At 44.5% G+C, this 16,356-nt stretch overlaps 1 protein-coding gene across 4 annotated transcripts in view; it reads right to left on the reverse strand.

Annotated features, from left to right (window-relative positions):
- Positions 1-7,237, reverse strand: part of NCOA7 (nuclear receptor coactivator 7) — an 830,008-nt gene extending 822,771 nt beyond the window's left edge. For 2 of the 4 annotated variants that reach the window (XM_085611685.1, XM_085611679.1), the window contains exon 1: positions 6,911-7,237. The gene's annotated coding sequence lies outside the window, so the exon portion shown is untranslated. The remainder of the gene's footprint in view (positions 1-6,910) is intronic. The other 2 variants (XM_085611678.1, XM_085611684.1) reach the window with 2 other exon arrangements.
- Between the last annotated feature and the right edge of the window lie 9,119 nt (positions 7,238-16,356).

The following is a 16,356-nucleotide window of genomic DNA, read 5'->3' on the forward strand; positions in this document are numbered from 1 at the left end:
CAGGAATACCTGTGCTGTATTTTCTGTCAAAAAGGAACTCTGGGACCTCCCCAGTGAATCGGCAGGAAAACTAAAGTCAACTTCCCTTGGATTGTACTACATTACAGATACCATATAAACTCTGTCTTCATAGTGAGTGCACCTTATCGTTCAGTATTAAAATGCATTTACAATCAATATTTATGATTTCATTTCAGCAATACGTGAATTTCATATCACGATTAGGTAGGGGCCAATTCCAATTTAGAACAATGGGTGTGATGAGGGTGGGTTGCTGCTTCACATTGAATACTGTATAAATTACTTTTTACTCACAAGTATTCTGACACAAAAGATCATACTGGGTATGTACCAAAAATCAATTTAATTGGCATGTTTATCACTTAGTAAACCAGTTTAAACTACATGTGGATTACTATATTTCTATTTAGTGTCCAACTACCCTAATAGGATAATGCCCTGAGGATGAACTCACTGAAAGACGATGTCCCACATGATGGAGGTCGAAACGCATTGGCGACATTTACAGAGTTTAGAGGTGCGTAACACTAACATAGACCATCCTCCCAATGTTTGGGGTGAAAGATCACTTTAATCCATTTCTTGGATAAGCAACTATAAAATTCCATTTCTTGGGAGACTCTTGGTTGAAAAAAAACCTTTTCTTTGGACATCATACATTGAAACCAAGAGAGATTTAAGTAAGAACTGATTTTCCACATCAATCAGTGGAAACTGTAATCTACTTAATTTTTGATTAATTGTTTGATTCACTATTTTTGATTTTTCTGTATGTTAAATATCTCTGTATGTATATTCATGTGAATACTATGTGCTGAGCTTGAATAATTTAGTGAAACAATATAGGGTATTGTAATCATGCACACTGACTCTAAGCCTTGTGCAATGGAGTGAATGTATCCACAATAGGTTCAGTATTTTTCGACCCCGCAAAGGCCCTCATTCCAAGACCCCAGTTCTGTCCAAGGAGCGATACGGGACCAGAGTTTACAATACTGGCAATTATCTTCCCATGAAATTACGAGCGTTCCAAGTTTTCCCATCGGAATGGGGAATAACATGCAGACCAGAAAATACTAGGTCCAATTCCGTATGAATTTCCCCCCTTCTGGAGAAACAGCAGTCCTACTTCTTCACACTTTTACTACCTGCTTGAAAAAGGTGGTATATGTTGCGGGGGCTTTTTTTCATGACCCAGCGGGGTTAAAGGAGAGACAGTGTAGTGGGAGGGCAGGCTTTGTTGTACCAAGTTCAGCTGAGCGGAGCTTTTCCTGCTCCGCCATGGTGATGTATGAGAGAGTATGAGGGTGTTTGGGAGTTGGGCACAGCAGCTGCCACGGGCCCCAGAGCTCCTCAGAAGCATCCAAGTCTGGGACTATCAGGTCTAGAGTATGAGGCCTGTAAATTTGTCATAGGCCTTGAGCACTATAAAACGCCAGGCATGACTCCTGCCCTTGTATTATCATACAACTAATTCATTCACAACATTTGACAGCCAGCGCTGTGGCTCAATGAGTTAAAAGCTTGTAGTTGCAGGGGGTCTGTAGGTCATGACTTTGAATCCCTGAATGGCTTACTCAGCATTTTATTCTTCAGCGGTCGATAAACTGAGTACCCATAAACTAGGTAATATTAAACACTATTAACTTTCGTGCTTTGAATGTGCAGAAGTGCACTATCAAGGGCTTTGAAAATAAACTAATTCAAATTAAATTAGTGACAAGGCGCGTTCAGCTACTGATGCTTGTTGCGCCTCCGATAGCAATAACGCTTGCTTCGGCTGTGTGACGTGCACCAATAGGAGTTCAGTATCCAGTAAGACCTATCAGAAGACACAGTCAGCGGTCCATCGAGAGCTCAGCAAAAGAGTTTGAACTGCCCCCCTCTTGAGAGGCGGAATACTGCACAACCAAAGCACGCTTTACAAGTTTCTAAGATGAGACACCATGGCGCTGTGTTTGTATGCTGGGCCACGGGTTATCATAAAAAAGGGAAATCCTCTTAACACAGGAAGTGGCCCACACCCCTCACACCGCTGACCAGAGCTAAATGCACAGATCCTAAACCACATTTGAACTTATATCTCCAAAACTTACATACATAGAACTTTAACAAAATCAGAGGCTGATCTCTAGGAACATCTTCTCCTGTAGAGACCTGGCATCTACTGTATCGATGTAACAAAGGAGAACAAAGAAGGCCACAGCTAGTAAGGCATAAGGCAACAGCTAGTATGGCATAAGTCAACAGCTAGTATGGCTCTAAAGCTTCAATATTCGTATAGTGAAAACAAAAATCTGGGAAGTGGGCTCGGTAGAAGGGTTGTTTGCTTACATAGATTTACCATATTATTGGTGGGGTCAGGCTCATATGACCAGTTCCATTGGTAAGCTAGATGATGGGAAACTTTGGGCCGGATTTGCAAGGTCTGTGCTATCTAAATCACATGTTCTGGTGTACGAACCTCACTGCGCAAGGTGCATACCTTTTTCCGAATCACAAACTCAGCTTAGAAACCCATACTGGATCACAATCTGGAATGGGCGTGTTAAGGGCGTTCCTTCTAAACTGAGAAGGTTTATACCAATGGTTTGCGACTGTAATTCCCACTGCAAACTTCTTGTTCTGTAACCAGCTCCCAAGTTGGGCTGGTATATATGGCTTGCAAAGGAAAAAGCGGTCCCAGTGGCATAGCTAGACCATGTGGTGCCCGTGGCGGTCCAAGCATGGGCTGCCCGTGGGCTCAGCATGTAAAAGGGAGGGGTGCTGATGATTCCCCCAGCGGCCGCTGCCAAGGGGGGGTGCAGACGATTTCGGCAGTCGCAGATAAGACCGGGGGAGGCCGCCTCCCCAAAATTCGTGCTGCCCGGGGGCCCCCCCCCCCGCTACATCACTGAGCAGTCCCCTTTGGGAATTGGTGTTGAGGTTTCAGTAGGAGTAGGCAGAGGAGCACTGGACCACTGATTGCTCTCACTGAAGTTTTCCAAAATGGGGAAAAATGCTTTTTAAAGCAGCCCGAGTTCCATAAGGGGAAGTCGGCTGCTTTAAAAAAAATAAGGTTTATAGTTTGGAAAGCAATCACATGAATGATGGTCTGCTGTCCCTTGCAGGCCATCATCTCTGTGGTTGTAGCCAATCACAGCGAGGTTGCAAATTGTGACCTGACTAGTTAATATTAATTAATGAGATCGTTCAATGACCCCCTGTGATTTTGTGTTTTGTGAATCAACCTATTTGTCCTAGGTTGGTATGCAAAATCAAATTGCATTTGTAAAATTGGGTGAGCTATTTGTGATCACCTTTTTTACGCAATCTTGGTATATCAAGGCCTAATTTTTCAATGTTGTGTAGTGTCAAATAACCAGTGGTCGACACTCAAGCTGGTCATTTCTTGACCGCAGGCACCAAGTCACAAGAAAAATGGGAGAAGGAAAAATATGCATATGCAAGGCAAATCAATGTCACTTCATCATAAGAAGCAATTTCACAACCTTCCTGTGCCCTCTATTACAGTCACGGGTGAGGTAAAAACGTAGTAATGTGTATTTAATACACAGGTAAATACATAATTCTCAGTGCATATTTTCATATATAAACAACATGCTGGGGTCTAAGAGGCTTGTGATCATATTTTGTTTTTACTGGTGTCCTGAAAAGGCCTCCTGATTAATTGAGCACTTTAAAAATAGATATTATTTCAAATGGAATTGTGGAAGAATATTCAAGTTATTTTACTAGGGTAATTCCCATGAATGTTTTCCATGTATTTAGGAATTGACCTTATGAATAAGTCAAAACGACGTTTTAAAAGAAGGGTTACACTTGTTTGGTGTATTTAAAAGGTTGGGTTTTTCAACAAGTAAATGAATTGCCATGAATGATGTAATGCGTGAGAGCTACAGGTATGAAAAGTGGCAGAGGGCTTCGAATTGCAGTCGTATATGCCTCTGACACCCCACTATGGCCACTTCAGAAATGTCGAATACTTTTTAACTTCTTGCCTTACTGAAAGAATGTACCTAGTCATACATGAGCCTCGCGCATGGTCAGCTAGTAAACAATATGAAATGTCATAGCTTGGCCACTTATCATAAATCATAGGTGGGGCAGAAACGTCACAAGCAATTTTAACCTTGCGCCTAAGGCCGCATGCATTAGAAAAACTGATGATTGCTTTGTCACAGAACAAACATGGCAGCAGAGGCACACAGGGAGTGGTATTAGACTCCTCCGATCCCCATAAGCACATTTCTGTAAACATTAATGGGAAACTGTGACAATGCAAAATGAGGCGTCCACAATGGAGGCGAAATGCCAGATTACTCTCAGTTTAGCTAGTTATTTTGGGCATTAGCCTTGGCATTCCTCAGTGATGGTTCCCATACTACACAAGAAGATGGCAAACAAGCATTGGGAAAGCCAATAGGTGTGGTGCAGCTGCCAGCCTTTTGGCTTAGTCAGTGATTCTTTTGTTTTGCCATCGTTTTTGCAAACCTTTATTGGTGAAAGCTGGTGGCCCTCCTCAATCTACAAAACAAATGGCTAAAAGTAAAAATACTTTTGGGTTTCAGAAGCAAACATTGCCATGGTAGCCCAGGCCACTGAGGAGAACTACTTTGTGCGTGGACAGGCTTCTTCTGAAAGGGCAGAATGCTGCAACTCGGAGAAGTTAGCCAAGGGGTGACGCGATCTGACCCTTTGCCCCATGTTGTGTGCTGTAGTGGGCAGAAGAAAAACGTGAAACACACAATATTGATCCAATGGATGAAGAGGAGAAGCTGAAAACTCTTTGAGTAACTATATTGTACATATAATTTTGAGGAAAATCCAAGGAGTAAAGCTAACTCCAGACCTAAAAATGTATCTTGTCTACTTTAAAACTATTCAGTCAAATTCAAACCTAGAATGAATCAAAGATACGCTTGAACGTCCAACCCTGATTACTAGTAAGTCTCCGCTTGCCATTCACTAGGCTCTGCCACAGCCTGAAGCACTGCCCGCCACCCCACCAGCAGTCACGTGACGCCACCCACGTTCAGACACGGAGGCCCACCTGATGCCCTCCCTTGGTGACCTGCTGCTGCTCCATTCATTACCAACTCACAGCCATCTGCAATGCTAAACACATCCTACTGCACTCTTGGGCGTCATCCCTTTTCCAGCCACCAAAGAACACACGACCTGCAAAATTCACAAAATACCAATGCCAGCCACTGTAATTCGTGTTTGTCAACAGCAAGATGGAAATTCTAGAATCTGCCGAATACCGCTATGCGTGGTTGAATATACAAATATAAAAACTGCAGTATTATATGTTAATATGTAAATACAAAACATATTTCCTTTCGGATGAGAGACGGCATCTCAGTTTGCTGGTCAAATGCCCCGTCACTCAAATAGGCCCTGATAATATTGATGTCTCTGCAACCAAAGGGGCACTTTGCAAGCGGTAAGGACGTGTATTAATGGCGTCTTTACTTTGATTTTAGCATAGGGTCCATAGCTCTTGATTCTAAGCTTCTGCCGTGTCACAGGAAAAGCTGGATTTCACAACCACGTTCCAATGAGCCTTCAATCGCCATGTTTGATTCCCAAACTGCTTGATGTGTTTGCGCATGGTATAATATTTTATGATGTATAGACCTGCGTCACATGCTCAATGTTAGGCGGTATGTGTTTTTGTACGCGAGGCACACTCCATTTTGAAGGATACATTGAGTGGCACATAAAGGTCTATGGCTTGTCAGGACCTAGCATCCGGCCGTATAACGGGAATGCAGCGCAAGGACTTCTTGTCCGCCTGCGCTAGTTGTGTTCAGTTAAACGAGCAATGATGAGTTGCGTCAGAAGTGAACTCAACACAACCAAAAAGCATCTTACTTTTATTGCAGCGTGATTGGGAATAGAAAGCACAGTGGTGTACAACTCTGACACGAACACTTTCCACGCGTTCCCTCCGAGTCCGCCCCTTCTGCCCCCGCAACCCCGCGTGGCGCTCACCTCACGATCAATAATGCAGCCCACAGTTTCTCATCAGCATACCTGTGCGCGCCACATGCAGACTGCCAGACAGCTACCGTCACGTGTTCCCAAATGGAAAAAGAGCATAGGAGGAAAAGCGGGCAATAGGGTGTTGTATCCGTTTGCCTTCTTCTGCTCCAGCTAGTGTTAAAGAACATTTTGATAGGCGAGTCCTAGAGCCTGTTTACGAGGGGCCAATAAAGGGTGGGGCGTAGACGCTCAGCACCCCTCTCGCCCTTACTCTCACCCTTCTCAACTCTCTAAGAAGGGTGGAGCAGTGGTTTTAGATGCTGGCGCCTTTAACACCAAATAAACCTTTTTTGAAGGACGATCGGGGTATTCTAAGCTGGTGAACCTACTGAGGTCTATAGGCGGCAATGCCCATGCTTGTAGGGATGGGTCAAACGAAGGGGTGAGAGGGGTGGGTTTCACTCCCAGTGGTACGATCTCAGGAAGCTTCAGTGGGTGAGAGCCGCCCAGCGCCTTCAAAGGTGCAGGGCGGGAGCTGTCCACGCACAGGGCAGCTACTGTCAGCACACCCCGCATGTGGTGTTTTTTATCGGCGTGTGCTCGTGTGTCTTACGGGCCCCTGGACTTTGGATTGTCAGAGTGCATTTCCGTGGACTTCTCAGTGTGTGTATGAGCTCATGCGTGCAGGAGATGCACCATCTGTTTCCTCCATCTTCAGGGGCGTACAACGCTGCTGTTGTTATTCTATGAAATAATAAACCATCACTGACTCACGCCCCCCACACACACAGCTGACCCGTACTCACAGCCAAGGCAAGCGGCGTCGCGAGTATATAAACATTAACAATGCAGCCCCCTGGGCCCCAGTAGAGGAGCGCCGAGCGCAGCAGCCACGCACCTACCGGCCGCGACTCCTCCCAGCTGTCGGCTGCCTCCGGTGCTCTCGTGTCCTCCCCCCACGGGTACACCCGGCATGTCTCGCACGGCGGGTCCTCAGTCCCCAGCCAGGGAGATCCAGTGGCGTCAGTCAGGAAGCGATTGTCAAGGCTTTGACTGCTCTGAATCCTGGCCTTGTGGTGCTGCCTGAAGGTGCCGCGAAAGCCCCTCACAGCACCCGACGCCTACAGAAGCCCCAGGAAGCGGTCCTATTAGCCGCAGACACCGCCGGCAGCACGACAACACCAGCGCCTGCAGCCTGAGCCAGCCCTGCTCCAACCGCGCTCCCGCCCCTTCCTCCCCCTCCCTGCTGCACTCACAGCTCAGCTCTCCCGCCGCCCCCAGAGCCGGAGCTGCCAAGTTATAGAGCTCCCAGCCTCCCATAGCAGGACTGGGCCCATCTCCCAGCCTCCCATAGCAGCTCTGGCCGCATCTGCTGATGAAGAGGATAGATAACTCTTCCTTCTTACTTGGGGACCAGGCTCGAGCCTCACACTGACAGACATGCCATAGGTTTGCACAGGGTTGGATTGGAATCAAAAATAGGACCTGGCACCCTAGAAAATGTGGCCCACATTTGCGGATTGCGCCTTTTCGAAAAAACACTGCTTCAGTGTTCTAAGTATTAAGAACATGAAGGGGAGGGGTTCTCTAAAAGAGGCATGTTTTCTTAATTTTCACTGAGATAAAAAATGCCAATGTTGCCAGGACTTTTAGTGCACGAATTACTTCACAATGGTGAACCACGCCTGAATACGAGTGAGGCTACTTCTGCTCCGGCCCCCTGTTCAATCTGTGTACATTAATGGGCCGGCCCAGCAAGAGACTGGGAATGACACCTCCGCCCCCTTGCTAAAAGGGAAGTAACAAGCATTTGCAATGCAATAGGTCTCGCATTTACGCGAGTTTGAGCTATTGACATTGCAAATGACAACGCCTTTTATTTTTTGAACATAAATAAAAGGCATTGTCATTTACAATGCCAATAGCTTAAACTTGTGTAAATGCGAGATCTATTGCATTAAAAATGCTTGTTCTTCTTTTCCTTCTCTTCCATGAGTCACTGCCTAATGTAACGTGGTTCTGCAAGTTAATGAGGAACGATCTTCATAGTTGTCAATTTCACAAACATCAATTAGACGTTGGCTGCTTCCGGATGAGGATTCATGAACGGATGACACATACGGATATGTACTTTGCACTCTGATATGAAACATACCGTTTCATCACCAGATACATCGCACTAAGCAATCTTCCAAAACTTGCATACCATCAACTAATCTTCTGCAGCAGCAGCTAACAAATAAACAGTCATTAGCTGCTTTCCGGTCTGTATGCTTTTCTAGATAAAGCTGCCTTTCTATGGGCTCGGAAGGTTTATGCACATTTAATGTTTCCATTGAAGTTTCAACTTGTGTTAGCCACCATTCTCAAATTAAAGGAGATCAGTCTGGGTGTTGACAACATTGCGACTACGCCATACTCTGACTTTCCTACGAACAACACATGTAAATAAGGTGGAATGCAGGAAGAGAACAATAGTGAAACGGTGAGAAAAATAACAAGCAGGAAGTGGGATAAGGGAGGGGGTAGGGGAGAGAGGCACGCAGGCTGTCAAATGGTTTGCACTTTCACGGCCGCTTTGATGTTCTCAGTGGCCGTGCGGCTCACTGAGAACATCAAAGCGGCCGCGAAATGATCACGCAGGCTGACAAATGGTGCGCGCGCCCGGCGCACATGCACTGTAGTTGGCGGCCTGAAAGCACTAGTTTGCACTTCCAAATCCCCCGTTTCCAAAAGCTCTCGCGAGAGCAGCGCTAAAGCGCTGGCTCAGGCGAGACCTAAAAAGGCCACTCAGGTCCCCACTGGTCCGCTGGCAGCATCTGAACAGCACGGTCACAGCCCAAATCAGCTAACATTCTGTGTTTAATCATGCCGAACATAGAGGTAACCAAAGAAAAGCCGACACATTTTGCCCGTGTGGCTGACAGGCCGAGGTCTTCCTCAAGGCAAAGAGTCTTGTGGGTATACGTACAATGGTTATAGGATACATTTGTCTGTGTTCCGCGGGAATCGTCAGCACCCCCCCTTTTACATGCTAAGCCCACGGGCGGCCCATGCTTGGACCGCCACGGCCACCACATGGTCTAGCTACGCCACTGGGACCGCTTCTTCCTTTGCAAGCCATATATACCAGCCCAACTTGGGAGCTGGTTACAGAACAAGAAGTTGGCAGTGGGAATTAAGGTCTCTGCGATCAGGAAAGGAGGTGTAGCGCTAAATACCTACTTTCCTGACCTCAGGGACCTTAACTCTATTTTCGGCATGAAATAAACAGAGAATATTGTAACTCAAAATGCACATGGGACTTCGAAATTTCTTACCCCAGGAACCTACATATATACATGAAGCACTACCTAACTCATGTTAAAACAATCTCTCCTATTTTGGTGGGTCTTGGGTGTAGCCACCTAACAGGTACGTGCCGCACAAAGAACTGGGTTCAGTCTCATTGTGCATGAACCCTGGCAGCACCCACCCCCCCTATAGAAGTTAATCAAATCAGCTAACATACTGACCAAGAAAGAGGCTCACACCTGCAAATCAGATACTGGTCCATTGCCCGAGCGCCCACATTACCAATCCGATCCTGGGTTTGCACCACTGTTATGGCTTTGTAATGCTTTGCTGAGGCAAGAGGGGATCAGTCCAATAGATAGGAAGGGTGCTTGCCATCAGTGAAAGCTTAAACATTTTTCAGGCCCAAGGCAAGATATATCTAGGACCCCTGTTTGGAACAACTTTGAATTTATTCCCTCTTTTTAGGCTCATTCAAGGCCTCATTAAGCCAATAATATTACATTGAATGTTAGATCTTTAGAAGCAAGGACCTGCAAAAACAGCTGCTGAGTGTCTGCAAGTCAAATTCCCAGAAGAAAGCTTTGAACAAGCATTAATTACACAATTTATTTTTTCAGATTTGATCTAGATTGTTTTTTTTTTACTTATAACAACAACAACATTTTATGTGGAATTCAGTGCTGAATCAGGCTTGTTGACACTATGATAGGAAAAACATGCTAAGTGTGTTTTGTTAGATGTAGTGGACTTGTGCATACTATTAAAATAAGACATGTACATGGTGTGCTTAAAACTGTAGCTTTAGTGTCCAGGTAGTTGTAACAACAAATATATTCCTTTTCACTACAGCTGTTTTTGCTGCAACAATGAGAATAATAGCGCCGCTCTGTGGATTTTCAGCATTTCATCTGTTAACATCTGATCTTTTTGTCATACCTTTCGTCCCCTGCCTTCTTTTTGTCATTTTATAATAGAGTCTGGGAAGTAGAGAGAGAGATGGGTGAAAGAAATGTAGGGCGAGGCAGGAGTACGCCAATGAAGAAAAAGAGGTTGAGTAGAGAGACAAAGCAGCAAGAAGTAGAGTTAGAAATAGAAAGAGACTTGAATAAAAACAAAGATACAAGACAGAGATAGAGGGCACAAAATAAGAACAGGTATAAATATGTGTCAAGTAAAGAGAGCAGTGGGCTCATAAGAAAGTTAAAGAGTTGAGGGTTAGAGAGAGAAATGTGGTGTACAGCAAAAAGAGGAAGTTGGGAGGCATATGTTAAATGGCAAAATAGAGATGAGATTGAAACAGATATAGAAATGCACCCAGGCTCTCGGACAATATTGCAGCTTACATCAGATTCACCCCAACCCTACTCCGATTTAGGAAAGAATTGAAGAATCTCCTCTTTAAAGGACACTAGATCACAAAGCATTAACTGTCCCCAACCTAGCTACCTCTGCTATCAATTTATGAATGTTTGCCACATTCGCGCTATATAAATGCCATCTATATACATATATATATTCACTGAAAAAACCATAGGTTTTAGGGAAAGTTATAGTTAGTTGGACATTTCACTGGTACAAAACCATAGAAATTCCCCCGTTATAGTTAGTTCAGCTAACTATAACTCACGCCCCTGCAATGCACGGCTGATGATGTCACATATTATATCACTCATGACATGGTCAGCATAAAAAAGAATAAGATGGGATCTGAAGGACAAAAAAAGAAAAGTTGTACTATGTTACTTGTATTGTTGGATAACTGGAGAGGATTGGCACCAGATGTGTTCTAATGCATACACAAATTCTTACACTCAATGTGTGTGGCTTAAATGATCATCTTAAAAGGCAAGGGGTAGCAACATTATTAAGAGCAACCAGGGCAGATTTTATCTGCCTGCAGGAGACGCACATTGAGGGAACGAAAGGCTTTTTATTGGAACAGTTGGGGTTTCATCTCCTTGCCTATTCAAAGCAGGGGGGTAAGACTAGAGGGGTGGCTATATTAACTAGATTGAAGGACGTGACAGTTAGGAAAAAGCTGGAGGATCAGTGGGGCAGATGGGTATTAATAGAGTGCTCTATAGCTGGAGATTGGGTTACTCTGGGATCCATATATGGCTCGACTGAAGACGATCCAGAGATTTTTGCCTTTTTAGATATGGAACTTGCTACATGGGCTCCACATGTTATTCTTTGTGGGGACTTCAACATCAATCGAGTGGGAGGCTTGGATTTAGAGCAGGCTGGGAGCTATCAGGGTCGAAAGAAGCGAGTGTGCTGTGCGATCACAAGCCTAGCAAGGAATAACGCACTTGTAGATGTCTGGGCAAGGCTGAAACCCACTGATTCTGGTTTTACTTATTTCTCCGCCCCTCACAAGGTTAGTGCTAGGCTGGATTACTTTTTGGTTTCCAACTGCTTGCTGTTAAATACCCAGATTGAAAAACTACCTCGTGTCCTTTCAGATCATAGCCCCCTGATTTTCTCTCTAGACACCACAAAACAAATTAAGAATGAACGGATATGGACCTTCGAGAGAGGGCTTTTAAAGAATATAGATTATGTACGCCATATGAAAAACTGGATTAAACAGTACTGGGAGATTAATAGAGGTAGTACATCGTCGGGAAATTCCTGGGATGCCTTTAAGGCAGGCATCAGAGGCGAAACGCTAAGTTTTAGTTTGTTTAAGCAAAGACAGGAGCAGGAAAAAGCTTTAGAACTGAGTAAAGCCTTGGTGGAAGCTGAAGATAGGTTGTCCTCCCTCTCCCTAGTTGGTGCTCCTTTGGAGCAAGCACTAATTGAAGTCGTTAGAGCAAAAGCAAGAGCAGAGGAGAGCATAGCTAGTAAGGTGGCTACTACATATTTAGTAAAAAGGGAACAATCATATGAGCTTGGGGAACGGGTGGGCCACACTCTAGCAGTGCGTGCTAGGCAAAAATCGGCTCTGGGTGAAGTCAAGGGGGTTGTGGATGGGTATGGGCAATTACAAACGGACTCGGAGGGAATTCGTGAGGTCTTTAGACAATTTTATGTTGCATTATATGATGAGGAACACCCAAAGGACCCTTCAGAAATATACTCTTATCTTGCCGAGATTCCCGCTCCACCTTTAACACAAGAAAGCATAGATGCTTTAGAGGCTCCCCTGGGGGCAGAGGAGATATCTGCTGCTTTGACAAATTTAGTGTCTGGGAAGGCAGCTGGGCCAGATCAAATCCCGACGGAGTTTTATAAAGCCTTTCGGGATGAGATTTTTCCGGATTTTTGCATTACTTTACAACAGGCTCAGGTAGGGGTATCTGTTCCTAGTAGCTGGGCGGGGGCAGATATTGTAGTAATTTTAAAAAAAGGTAAGTCAGCCACAGAACCAGGATCTTACCGGCCGATCACATTGATGAACGCGGATGCTAAAATATACTCAGAAAATTCTGGCCACCAGGCTGTCAAAGGTTATAGATACTTTGGTTAGTGCTACCCAACACGGATTTATACCAGGGAGAGGTACAACACAGCATATCCGCAGAGCTATTACCCTATTTGATGCTGCAGAGGTGTCAGGAGATCCGATGGCAGCTATGCTACTGGATGCTGAAAAAGCATTTGATCGGGTCTCCTGGGAGTATCTCTGGTTAACACTGAGGTGGACAGGGTGTAGTGAGGGATTTATAAAAGCTATTCAGGCCTTATACTTAGCTCCATCAGCTCGAATTCGGGTGAATGCGGGTTATACAAGATCCTTACAGATTAAACGGGGTACAAGACAGGGCTGCCCATGTTCGCCACTTTTATTTGCGTTGTATATAGACCCTTTCTTACGCAAATTAGAGGCGAACAACAGGATCCCTCCAATAAAAACTAAGGGTGCAGACTGTAAAATTCTGGCTTACGCCGATGACGTGGCAATTTTCACACCGGCACCCACTGAGGCTATAAGGGAAGTGGAGAGAGGATCCCTATGTTTTGGACAGATATCAGGTTACGCCCTGAATGGGCCTAAGACGCTGATAATTAAAAATAACAGAGTAGATTGTCTGGATTCCAGAGTAGTGGAGTCCGGAGTTTATCTAGGGGTTAGCATTTCGGCAGACCTGAATAAGGTAGTGGAAAGGAATATAGAACCAATAATAAAGAAAGTAAAAAAGGACATGGACAGATCGCATAATCTCCATCTCTCTATAGTAGGATGTACAAATATAGTTAAAATGATTTTTTTGCCAAAATTTCTTTATCTTTTCAGATCAATTCCACTTATGTTTGAAGTAAAATGGTTCAATATAATAGGGCAGATGTTAAATAGGTTTCTATGGGCACAAGGTAAGACAAGAAGGGCTTTACGGTACATGGTGCTCCCCAGAGAGAGGGGAGGATGGGCTGTCCCTGACCTAAAAATGTATTATTGGGCAGCAGCCTTGCAGTATATGTCCGGACTTTTAGGTGGTGGCGGCACGGAGGCAGATGACGCCTTTGGTTCTGTATCCATCTACTCGATACTTTTAGGAGAAGAGGCGGAGAATGCATTTTTGAAATATACTGATCCCAGTTACTATAAGAGAACAAAATTTAAAACACTGATAGCTGCCCATAAGATATGGATATCTTTCAAGAAAAGATATGGTTTAGGCAGATTCAATGCATATACTCAATTACACAAGAACTATACGCTGCCACTGGACATCTTCTCAGATTCAGTTTTCATAGAATGGGGGTGTCTAGGTATCACGAAGGTAGGGGACCTAATGGATCTAAATGGAGTACGTCAGTTCTCTGATATACAAATGGCTTATGGGGTGGACACCAGAAGTTTTTTTAAATACTTACAAGTTAGGAGCTTTCTAAAAACTAAGAAGGGTGGTTCCGCTGGGATTGGGAATAATGTAATTTTGGAAATTATTCGGGGCAGGGGGAGTTGTACGATCAAAAGAATCTATGCTGAATTGATGACGAATAAAGAAGACGATCTTCTCAAATATCAAAATAAGTGGGCAGAAAAACTCGGAGTGGGCCAGGAATGCTTCTTAATGTCACTTGAATTAGCACAGAAAGTATTATGTTCAGCGACACTCCAGGCTCAGCACTACAAAACGATCTACTCATTATACTTTACACCAGCTAGGATAGCACAGTGGGGAGGGACGACAGGAATTACTTGTCCCAGGTGTGACAGCTCCGAGGCAGACATAATACATGTCTTTGCTACCTGTCCACATCTTTCCCTGCTACATAAGCCCGTAGAAGCATTCTTAGAGAGATTATTGGGTAGTAAAATTAATCTTACCCCATTGACAATACTGCTGGGGATAGATAACGATGGCGTAGGGGACTCAACATCTTTCTTCCTGTTTGTAGCTATGGCTGTTCTGCGAATCTGCATTGCCTCGGCCTGGCTGGAACGACATCCACCTACGTTCTATCAATGGTTGGCTAGATTACTTTCAGTTTATAATCTGGAGAAAGAGATATACGCTAGGAAGGGTAAAAGGGGAAGGAAGCTGGGACTACAAATCTGGGATCCTATTATTAGGTGGAAAGAAAATTAGGAATTGATGGTATAATATTATTTGAATTCTTGTCTAGATTTGTCTGATTTTCTCTCTTCTCATATTTTCAACGATGTTAATGCAAAAATTTGTTTAGAATACTTGTATGTTTAGCCCAAATTATTATAGAACTGTTTTAGTTTGTTAAACTGAACTTATGTAGTACTCTGCTCTACGTATTTGTATGGTGATTATGCCCTGTATAAAAGTGGGAAAAAATGCAATAAAAAAATATAAAAAAAAAAAAAAAAAGGAAATGTGAATATTGCAAACGAGCATCCTCATTTAGTTCCTTAATAGCCGATTCGACAGCTGCATTATGAGGTCATATGCATTTGGGTTGCAGTAGAGCACTGCAGCGGGCTTATGTGTTCATATTTGAGTATAAACAAAGGTGCAAGCTGTACAGATCATAATGTTGTCAATGGAAAATAAGAAACTCAATAAAATATGTTTAAAAAAATGTATGTGCACGTAAAAGGCCAAAAAACACGTTATCGGCGTGCACCTGCTTATGATATAGGCCCGATTGGTCAAACTGTGCAGTTGCATCGATGTAAACGTGTTCCACTTATGTTAGGGTGACCAGGCATCCTCTGTTTGCCGGTACAATGGCGGTTATTAGCAGCTGTCCTGGCAGATTTGAGCGAATTGTCCTCTTGTTTTAAGAGAGGGTTGATTAGAACAGAGGGTGGCAAGTTTTTATGTTTTCCGCAGCAGGACTAGTGCAACTGTTATCAAAAATCTATTTAATTAACAGATAACAGTGGGTTTAAAAATTGCACTTTATTTCCTTAGAGCCACGTCTGTTTTTCTGTGTTGATGAGCGTTCACATTCTGTGCCCCTTTTTGCAGGTGGCATTGCAGTCTGTGGAGAGAGCGGCTTCCTCTCAGCTGCCCTCGGGCCCAGGAGTGACTGTGAAGAGGGCACTAACGGGGCATCCAGTGCTAACATGGAGGAGACCGAGGGTGCAGCAGGGGCCGAGGCACCAGGGTCTGAGGGCCGTCTGTGCCCTAGTTATGGGTGTATTTAAGTACTTAACCAGGGCATCGGGAACCGCATTTTATCGCTTGCATCCGTGCCCTTGCCTTCCTTCCTTCCTTCCTACGTCACTCACTGGTGACACACACATAGGTCACCAAAAGGCATCACCGGCTAACATGAAAGGGGCCTATAGTTACTGTAGGTGGCAGACTTACAGGGTGTTAGACTCAAAGAGCGCACTAACACGAAGAAGCCCACAGTTCAGGGTGGTCCCAAACTCACCTTTGAACTCACAGGTGACACCACGTGCTGAGACTGAAGGGAACCTGTAGTTGGGCCGTGGCCGGCTCACAGGTGGCCCCACATGGTATGAACACAAAACGCCGTTTCGTTTTAACAGATTTCAGAGCTGTTCCAAGTGCCGGTTTACATTCTTTAATGTATGCCATTGCCTCGTCCCTTTCCGACGAGCTACGAAAGGGTGGAGTGGAATGCGAACCAGAGTTAAAAGTGGCAGAGATC

The sequence above is a fragment of the Triturus cristatus genome, chromosome 6 (assembly GCF_964204655.1).
Source record: "Triturus cristatus chromosome 6, aTriCri1.1, whole genome shotgun sequence".
In the NCBI taxonomy this organism is placed as follows: domain Eukaryota; kingdom Metazoa; phylum Chordata; class Amphibia; order Caudata; family Salamandridae; genus Triturus; species Triturus cristatus.